We start from the raw sequence: 9628 nt of genomic DNA on the forward strand, positions 1-9628 counted from the left end.
AGAGATCTGCTGAGAGCGGCCCAAAGGAGGAAGAACTGGACTAACATGCATGCATTCACAGCCTAGTCAAAGGCCAAAGTCTAGTCCAGCCAAAGAAAACTTCAGCAAGGACAGTCTACATAAAGTCAACTCCACTCTGATCCTAAACTCCTGTGGGTGCAGAGGAGTCACTGCTGGTGGTAAATTGGGTCTGGGCAGATTAGATACATGTGCTCCTTGAGAAAGGCTAGTAAGAAAGGGGAATCTGGAAGAGTCCTTATTCAAATCTCTTCTCTTGAGGTTCTGCTCCTAATCTCAAACTACAGGAGAAAAGAATCCCGAGCCATTTAACTTTTCAACATAAAAGATCCTGCTCTGGGTAATAAACAACTGCTAGTCACCACCTCTGCAGTCTGAAAAGGCTGCTGTCATGAGGAATCCCAGGCTAGCTTCTTAAGTCAAGTAATGGAGCACTGCAGAAAAACAAAACCAGAACACTTAAACTGGTACTCTTGAGGGGTATATCAGGGCACACAGCTACCAGGTAATTTTAGAGCTCTCTCAGCACTGACCACAGTAACAGGCAACTACATCTGTTTCTGCTTAAGAGAATGCTTCGTTAATATCCTGTTTCAGGAGTACGGCATGAATGCTTGGCATGCAGCCTTCAGATGGCTCCAGGAGGGAGACACATCACAGACAGCCCCAGAGTCTGAAGCCCTGCTCAGTTCTCACTACAGCTGCTGTACGAAACCTTCTACTCTTATACCTAGTATGTTCAGAGACTCAACTGTCCCTCCGCCTTGGGATCGAAGCTGCAGTGACCCAGCTCAGTACCACTTCAAGATCTACCAGGTACCTGGATATCTCTACACACCACCGAGAACCAGAATACAAAGAGCAAATAAAGAAACTTTGCTGGTTTCCAGCCTAAAAAAAGATGGGGGGTGGTGCACGACAGACAGGCCAGATAAGAGGATAAAGACAGAAAACAGCCAGTGCCTGTAAACAACAGGTGCCTGACGAACTCACCTAAAAGATTTTTACTCATGATCATACATCAACCAAAGGAAAACATCTACTACTTACTTGAATCTCAGTCATGATAAACAAATAGATCTTGATGCCCAAAGTCAGTCACCCCAAGGTTTGCCTGACTGCTTCCTGGGTCTCAAGATCAACGGCTTCAAATACACATCACAAAGCCTGCAGCCCCAACTTAAGGTGCATTGCTCCTCCCATCAGCGAGCCAACAGTCCTCCCACATCACAGTACTTTTCACTGTTTAAGTTCTTAAGTGTCCTACAGTGTGACCATATACCTTATGAACATAAATTTTCTAAAAACCATTTGACCAGGTGAAGGCACATTATTTTTACACATGTGGGTGTTGTGTTTTGGTTTGTTTGTTTGAAAACAGGGTTTCACTAAACAACTCAAAACTAACCTTGTATTCAAGATCCTCCCTCCTCTTCATCCCATGGTTTGAATGTGCCCCCTAAAAGTTCAGGTACTAGAAACCCTCGAAGTTATATATTAATTCTTTTGGGGACTAAAAGGGGAATGGATATATTAGCAAATAACTAGGATTAGTGAGGTCTCGAGTGTGGTGCATCCATGCTGACTTTACAAGAGGAAGACACTCAAGTTACCAAGTTTGCTTATTTTACCATGTGATTCCCTGTGCTGTGTTATGATGCAGGACGCTGGTGCCAAGCTCTCCAACTTCCTGGTTTCCAGAACTGTGAGTCAAATAAGCTTCTCTCCTTTACAAATTACCACATGTCAGGTACTTTGTTACAATAACAGGAAATGAATTGAGATAGAGAGTGATCTCTGCATAGAAACAATTTTCAGAGAAACTAAAGATTCTCTTGTTACATACTGTTTCAATGTTTGCCCTTAACCCAAATGTTATAATCTTCACATTCAAGCCTGCAACACAGCAATTTTTTTGTTGTGGTGGTGGTGGTGGGTTTTTTTGGTGGTTGTTTTTTTTTGTTTTTTTTTTTTTTTTGAGACTGTCCTGGAACTCACTCTGTACACCAGGCTGGCCTCGAACTAACAAAGATCTGTTTGCCTCTGCCTCCCAAGTGCTGGGATTAAAGTCATCACCACCCCTGCCCAGCAAGAAATAATTTTTCTTGCGGGGGGGGGGGGGGTGGATTTCGAGACAGGGTTTCTCTATGTAACAGTTCAGTAAAATCTTTAATGTATGGAACATGGGTAACCAAGCAAAGAGGGCTATAAGGACCTGTCACTACCTCTCATGAATTGTCACTTGGTAAACAGGGAAACAAAGGGAAAACACAAGCACCATATGTTCTCTGGCTTTCCTTCAAATGCCCAGCAAATGGTTCTGCTTTATTCTCCCAGATCACCTTTTTGGTACTTGAATGAGGAAAATCATACTCCTCACTGGATTTTTAACTTTCTTCTTTTTTTTTTAAGACAAGGTCTCACATTACTGTAACATTGGCTGTCCTAGAACTCACTATGTAGATCAGACTGGCCTCAAACTCTGCCTCCCCAGTGTTGGATTAAAGGCATTCGCCACCATGCCTAGTTTTAACAAAAGTTTTAAGATTTTATTGTTTATGTGTAGGTGTCTGTGTGCTTTCAGGGGCCAGAAAAGGGCACCAAACCCCCTAAGCTGGAGTTATGAATGACTGTGAGCCGGTTGGGTGCTAGGAATTAAACTCCAGCCCTCTGCAAGACCAGCATGCACTCTTAATCACTAAGCCCTCACTACAGCTCCATAATTGAATCTTTAAGACACTATTATTTCTCTAAGCCTACAGAGGATACGAGCAGTAGAGAATGTCAAAAGAGCTAAAGATACAGAAAAAGCACAAGGAGAAAAACGAAATGAGAGCAAGGATACTGGTTTTAGGGGGGCTTTTGTCTGTTTCTGTTATCCGATTTTGATTCAAGGTCTCACTATGTGTGTATCCAGGCTAGCTGGAACTCATGACCCTCCTACCTCAGGCCTCCCCAGTGCTGAGATTGCAGATAAGCACAACCAAAGGCAAGTTTTAAACAGAGAAATGGACAAGCATATGTGAGCAAAATAATAATAAACTTGTTAAAAAGTCTTACTTTTAGAAGCCAAGTGAATTACTATATTACATGTATGTATGTGTGTGGAGGAAGTAGTAGAGCAGGAACTGCTGCCCCAGCAACAGCAGAGGAGGAAATCCCCTGTCAGAAAGATGCATCATTACATAAGAACTCCAGATCAATCACCGCACCATGAAGACCAGCCAGGAAACCACAGTGCTGAGGTCTTGCCACCTGCCAGGCTGCAGCACCTCTTTTTACCTGTCTTCCTCTTCTCCCTATGAGCCTGAGTGCTATATTTGGGGAAGCTGGGCATAGCAAGTCAAACTGCCATCTGGTGGGTTTGCTCTCAGGACTGCACACCCTGAGACTTCTCTACAGCAATAGGTGAGGATTTGACTCATGTATCATTTCTACTACAATATCTAAAGTCCCTCTGTAGACAGGAATCCCACCTACAGGTTTCAATCTAATAACTGTACTCCCTTTAACTTAATGGGTACAAGTTTCTAAAAAGCAGCAAAGAGTAATGAAAATTACCACAATAAACCAAAATAAACTAAATTTAAAAGACTGAGAACCAACCAAGGCATGGTGGTGCACATCTTTAATACCAGCACTTGGGAGGCAGAGGCATTCAGATCTCTGAGTTCAAGACCAGCCTTGTCTACAGAGTGAGTGCCAGGACTGTTACACAAAGAAAACTTGTCTCAAAAAAACAAAAAAGAGAGGCCTTGGGAGGACAAAAATCAGAGCTCCATGAAGACCTGTCTGGTTTCAGTTTTACTCATCACAGTATCTCTAATATCAGGCAACTGGCATATGCTGTATATCACACAAAATAGAATGAAAACTACTTTAAAAAGGTGAACAAGCAGCACTGTGCAAGCTGACCATAAATGTGCATCCAGGAGAGAGTTAGGGGCACTTATAATTAGGGGAACAGCCTCAACTAGTGGTGCTTTGAGAAATATCTGGACTCCAGAACTTACATTTGTGGCCTTAAATTATTTAACTTGTGTGGCTTTTATCTCAATTGGGAAAACAAGAATAATATCCACCCTGCCTCAAATGTTTTAAGTGAGATCAAAAGTGAAACTTGGGCCAGTGATAGCCCAGTGGTTAAAAGCACTTGCCACCAGACCTCATCACCTAAGTTCAATCTCTCGGAGGCAGAAAACTGGCTCATGCCAAGCTGTTCTTTGACCTCCACACCAGCATCATGGTGCATATGTACACAAGCTCCCACACTCAAACTCAAGCACACTAAATAAACGTATTTGTTTTAAGGGAAACTTTTAGCTCAAGCCTGGTACACAGTAAACCCTTAAGAAGTTTTGCACATCATCCCTGCTTTATGAAACTGTTCCTTTACTGAAGGATAAGAACACCCTCCAGTTCAGACAATGCTCGTTTCTATTTGAATATGCACCTAAAGAAAAAGTACAAAGCTCAAAACTAAGAAGCCAATGCCAAGGGCATGTCTCTACTAGTCTCCGCTAGATGGTGACAATCTGGGTGTAGAATTCCCAGAGCACAAAAGAGAGAGAGAGAGAGGGAGAGAGAGAGAGCGAGAGAGGGAGAGAGAGGGGGCGAGTGAGAGAGCGAGAGAGGGGGAGAGAGAGAGAGAGAGAGAGAGAGAATATGAGAATATATCTTTTTTTTAACTCAAGGGATTCTAACAACAAAAACGAATTGATCACTGTGAAGAGCAGAAGGACTGCAGATCTAGAGAGGAGTCAACACCCGAGGCTTCACCGAACTGGAGAATGTCCCCGTACCTCTCTCTTTACAGAGCACTTCAACCCCCAGTCAGCAAAAGCAACAAAGGGCAGCATACTGCCTTGTCACCATAGAAGTGTGTGGCGACAACATTAGGCCTCGGCCGAGCCGTGAAGTTCTCAATGAACTTGACGCCTCTTTGCCCGGGCCTCGCTGTCCTCCCAGTTCCGTTACAGGTTAAGTTTTTCCACCGCGGTGGCTGCACAACCACAACCGAGGGGGAGCGTCGGACTCACAAATATTTGTGATTTTACTAAGGATTCAAAAAGAAAGTCTAGATGCAGTCGCATTCGAAACAACAACAAAACAGGAAGTGGCTTGGGCGAGTTTCAGTGCACATAATAAGAAAGTTTCAGCGACTGAAGTGGCGACCAGAGCTCACGCGCACACGCGAGCGGCTGCACCATTTCCTCAGGAAACCCGGCCTCGGCCGAGCCTGTCCCGTCGCGCCGGGCCGCGGCTTCGCTGGGCGGGAAGGGCCAGCGCGGCCACACCGAGGGCCTCCGCCCGCCGCGGATCCTCGGGTCCCCCGGCACCGCACGGCCACGCCGCCGCCCTCGGAGCGTCCGGGCCCAGCGACCTGAGCGGAGCGACCAGAGAGGGAGCTGACGGCCGCGCTGAGGCCCGTGTCCCGGCGGGGGATGCGTGCCCGCCCGTGCCCTGACAACCAGCCCCGCGCGCGCGCCGCTGACACAAAGCCGGCCCTCCGGCCCCGCGCGCCAGTGACAACTCACCGGGGAGTCGCGCCGAGACCTCCGGGAAGGGGGCGCTCGCAGCTCCCGCGCCGCCGAACCCGCTCCGTCGCCGCCGCTGCGCGCACACGCCCGCCCGCCTGCTTGCACTCCCTGTCGGGTCTCCGCGACACCTCGCGTGCCCCGGACTGGCGCTTTGCTGGCGGACGCTACGGGAGGAGCAGGACGCGAGCGGGGGCCGGCTTCGGAGGATGGAACGCGGCGGCCGCCGAGCCAGCGTCACTGGCCCAGCTGCACAGCGCGGGCGGGGGAGGCCCCGCGGAGGGGGCGGGAGGAGGGACGGGCCGGGGGCCTGGGCGGGGCCAGGCACGCACGCAACAAGCGCCGGCGTCGCGTCGCGGCTGCGACCGCCCCCGCGGAGTCGCGCGCACGCGCCGTCGATCTCGTCTGACACGCCCCTAAAGGGTGGGGTTGGGGAGCCCTTAAAGAGACAGTCGCTCTAGCTGTGACGGCTGTAATGTCGACTCTGGTTCTCCACCTTTCCAGAGCGCTCTCCAGTTCTTTGACTGTATTGTTTGGTTGTTATTTGGATGTTTTAATTACTGTCATTTGTAGAGAAGTATATTACTGTTTAAGAGGCTCGGTAGCACACGTTGCTTGACCTATCTCTGAAGCAGGTCATTATCTCCCTATTAAGCAGTACTCTAGGTTATGGTGTGTAACTTAACGACCTCAAAAGTGCCCCGAGGGTTTAGGTAGGTATGGAACTGTAGATTCAGCTGAGGTGGACTTCGGGAATCTTTTTAATGGGTGTCCCGAAGTGCTATATCTGCACACTCCAGATCTCAAACTGAGGAAAACTGACAAGGGCTGGGGAACCCGGAGCTGCAGGCATGGCCTCTGGTTTTGCCCTGCTCAGGGGCACATCTCAGCGAGCAAACTCTATACTGGCCCGCTGCCTCCATTTAACAGTGACTTCTCACTGCAGAGGGGTGGCCGGCCACACGACAGTGGAAACTGTGGCTCTTAGTGCCTGTGGTGTCCTTGTACTTGACCTGTCCCAGAGGTGCTCGATAATGTTGCCACAGTCCTTCCTGAAAATCCGTGGCTCGTAAATCAGGCAGGCCTTTTAGCTGAATTGCCCTTTTCTATTTTTCTAGGCAGGTGCCCTACCTAGCTCTACTGGGAGGGAGGTATTTTTTTTCTTTAGCCAGATGCCCTTTGAACAAAGTTACACCTCAGGGCCTTTTACCTAGAGAGCTTTCAATAAAGGTGCTGTGAATTACCACCACAGCACAGCCACCCGCTAGAGAGCTCTTCCCACTGGGCCTCCGAGAGACCCCTGGTGTGTTTCTACCTTTTCCTCCTTTCCTCTCGGAAGAATGGACACCTGGTATCCTACTCATTTTCCCACTCGCACTGCCCGGACCATTAAGGGGTTGGAAAACATCAGCCTGGCAGGATCTGAACAGCCTGTAAATCCTGCACTTAGAAAGAGGCTGAGGCTGGAGAATTCCAACAACAAGGCCCACTCAGCTACAAAGCAAGACCCTATCTCAAAAAGAAAAAGGTGAGAAACGCCGTGGGACTGTAGCCTGCTTGCTGAAACTTGGGGTCCTAGCAGGAACATCCAAGGGACAAAGAGGGGTGAATCAGGGGACAGAATAAGGGAGAGACCGGAGTAAACAAACAGACGGGGGAGAAAGAGGCAAGGGAAGAAACTGGGTATGAAGGCATAGGTCATATCTTCCGAGAGGGCCGGTGAGTCTCCAGTCATGTGTGGCAGTTTGACCATTAATAAGGGACCTCACGAAGGACTTGCCACATCTCACAGCGGGAAACAGTATGGTTACTCACTGCCTACCAGAGTCCACTGACGGAGAACAAAGTCCGCAGCACAGATCATGCCCAGGGTGCTCAACAGGCTGGCAGAAATCCAACCACATCACCCCTCTGAAGAACCAACACTCCAGCCTTCCAACATGGCTGAAAGCTCTCTAACAAGCCACCACCTGTCCCACCCGAGTCCTCAGCAGCTGCTCCCTTACCTGGAGAGACCTTTTCCAACTGCCCCTTCTTACTGTGCAGCCCTGCTCCTGTCCCTTGGTGGTGCTTCGGTTTAGCTTCACTTATGTATTTGCTTTTGCCTTGTATTACCAGGACCAGGACCAGGGTGAATCCCCTTTCCCTCTCATCAACCCTGGCTCACCAACCTCTCCCCTCCTTCCTACCCCTCATAACTTATGGTCCAATGCTCCTTATAGATCTAGGTCAAAGATCTTACATCCTGCTTATAATAAACCTCGCTCTACTCTCCTGCAAAATGAGGATGGTACTCCTGGCTTAGGGTAAAGTTTTGGTTGTGGTGTGGTTTGGTTTGACTGTTTGGTTGGTTGTTTTTTTTGTGGGTTTTTTTTTGTTGTTGTTGTTATTGTTTTGGTTTTGGTTTGTTTGTTTTGCCAGTGATGAGATATCCTAAGATAAAGGTTAAGAATGCTTTGTGTGCTAGACCATGCTCCCACAAGAAGGGCACACACACCAAAAAAAAAGTCATCAAAGTAGGAGAAAAGTGACTTGCTGGTAAGAAGAAAGGGTTTGGTGGCTGGAGACAAGAGGATGATGGGGCTATGGGATATGATCAAAGTATATCATATATGTAATTATGTAAAATTGTGAAAGAATAACTAAGAATAATTTGAACTTGTGTGATTCTCAAGTGCACAAGAGGAATACTGGTTTAAGGAGAAAGATTTTTATTATTATTATTATTTTTATGGTGCTAGGGAATCAAACCTAGGTCTTCCGGCCTCCCACCCTGCAAGACAGGGTTTCTCTGTGTAGCCCTGGCAGTCCTGGAACTCACTCTGCAGATCAGGCTGGCCTTGAACACACAGACCTGCCTCTGTCCCTCCACCCCTGAAAGCTGGAAAATAAAGGGATGCACCATTACCGCAGACTCCAAACCCAGGTTCTTGTGCATGCTAGGCAAGCATTTACCACTGAGCTATATCCTTGGCCTCCTGCCATTGTTTTTTTGGTTTTGGTTTGAAGCAGAGTCTTTGAAGCCCAAGCTAGACTTGAACTGAAGATCTTCTCAATTACCTCCTGAGAGACAGGAATACAGGCATATGGCATCCTATCCTACAATTTTATTTAAAAATTGTTTTGAAACTTTAGGGCTGGCAAGATAGATCATCCAGGAAAGGCATAAACCTAATGACCTGAGTTTGGTCTTCTAAACACATTTGGAGGAAGGAAGAAACTGACTTCCTCATATTGTCCTCTGACCTCCATGTGTGTGGTGGTAGAGGTAAATAAATAAGCAGATACACACGTTTTAATTTATTTATTTTTTATTTTATGTACATTGGTGTTTTTTACTGCATGTGTGTCTGTGTGAGGGTGCTGTGGCACTCCAGCCCTAAAGTTAGGACAGTCTTGAGCAAAGCAGCTAAGGTGGTCAGTACCTTAGGAAAAAGTCCAGAGGCAAAGTATTCTGTCCTTTCCCAGGAACTCGGCCAGGAGTATGTGGGCCCAGGAACAGAGAAGAGAAGCTTATCTCATCGGGAAATGGGGAGTGGGGGTGTACAGCATCATTGTTGCTGTGGTTATGACATATAACCGCTGTAATGATAACCCCTATGTATAAAGAACCTACTGTGTGCCAGCTACTTACTTGGCAGGATCTTTATCCCTGTAACTTCTAATTCCGGTAACCACCTTCCAAGTCAAGCCTCAGCATCGTTTTACTGGGGAGGCTCACAGAGAGGTTTCAACCAATCAAAACCCACGCAGCAGGTATGTTGCCAAACCAGAATTTGTTGTTTGTTCCAAAGGTCATTCTTTTATAAAAATAAAAATAAAAAAAAAATCATGCAGCTTCTCTTACTCCTGGCGGAAGGGAGGAGCACAGGCACGACACAATGGTCCCTCTGTATGTATCTGTTCCTCTTTTTCAAAGGGTGTCTATACCCTACCATCTCACTGTATCCTCATAGAATTTCCTCAAAGTGAGCCAGGACCACCCCCTATTTTACCCAAGGCAGCTAAGGTAAGGGGATATCTCAGTTAGGGTTTCTATTGCTGTGAAGAGACACCATGACCATGGCAACTCT

General features: G+C 47.3%; 1 protein-coding gene across 1 annotated transcript in view; it reads right to left on the reverse strand.

Annotated features, from left to right (window-relative positions):
• The window catches only part of Susd6 (sushi domain containing 6), a 95791-nt gene extending 89975 nt beyond the window's left edge, over positions 1 to 5816 (reverse strand). Inside the window, exon 1 of the mRNA XM_038337185.1 lies at positions 5556 to 5816. The gene's annotated coding sequence lies outside the window, so the exon portion shown is untranslated. The remainder of the gene's footprint in view (positions 1 to 5555) is intronic.
• Positions 5817 to 9628: the final 3812 nt, after the last annotated feature.

The sequence above is a fragment of the Arvicola amphibius genome, chromosome 7 (assembly GCF_903992535.2).
Source record: "Arvicola amphibius chromosome 7, mArvAmp1.2, whole genome shotgun sequence".
In the NCBI taxonomy this organism is placed as follows: domain Eukaryota; kingdom Metazoa; phylum Chordata; class Mammalia; order Rodentia; family Cricetidae; genus Arvicola; species Arvicola amphibius.